Genomic DNA, 583 nt, shown 5'->3' with positions numbered 1-583 from the left:
TTCAGTTCACCATTACTTCTTTTTCCTTTTCCATCCTCCCCTCTCCCTCCACTCTCACCCTACCCTTATCCCTCTCTCCCCTCGTCACCTCCCCTTACTTCTACCCTCTCTACTTCTTCCCTTTTACTCTCCCTCCCTTGTCTTGCAATCTCCTCTTCTCCATTTTCCACTATTCACCCCTTCACTTCCTCTCCCCCTATTTACTCTCCCCTCACTTCCTCTCCCCTTATTTACTCTCCCCCTATTTACTCTCCCCTCACTTCCTCTCCCCTTCCATTCCTCTCCCCCTCACTTCCTCTTCCCTTAATTCCTCACCCCTCACTTCCTCTCCCCTTCACTTCCTCTCCCTTTCAATTCCTCTCCCCTTCACTTCCTCTCCCCCTTCACTTCCTCTCCCCCTTCACTTCCTCTCCCCCTTCATTTCCTCTCCCCTCATTTCCTCTCCCCTCATTTACTCTCCCCTCACAATGTTTTATTTTAATCTAGAGCTCCCCTCTCCCCTTTTCCCTACTGGGTCAGGGAAATCGCAGTCTGCCTCGTGGTAGAAGGGGTTGATTTTCGGAAGGGAGGAAAGAAGGAGAAG

This window comes from Penaeus monodon, chromosome 27 (assembly GCF_015228065.2).
Source record: "Penaeus monodon isolate SGIC_2016 chromosome 27, NSTDA_Pmon_1, whole genome shotgun sequence".
Lineage (NCBI taxonomy): Eukaryota > Metazoa > Arthropoda > Malacostraca > Decapoda > Penaeidae > Penaeus > Penaeus monodon.
This window is presented reverse-complemented; position numbering follows the sequence as displayed.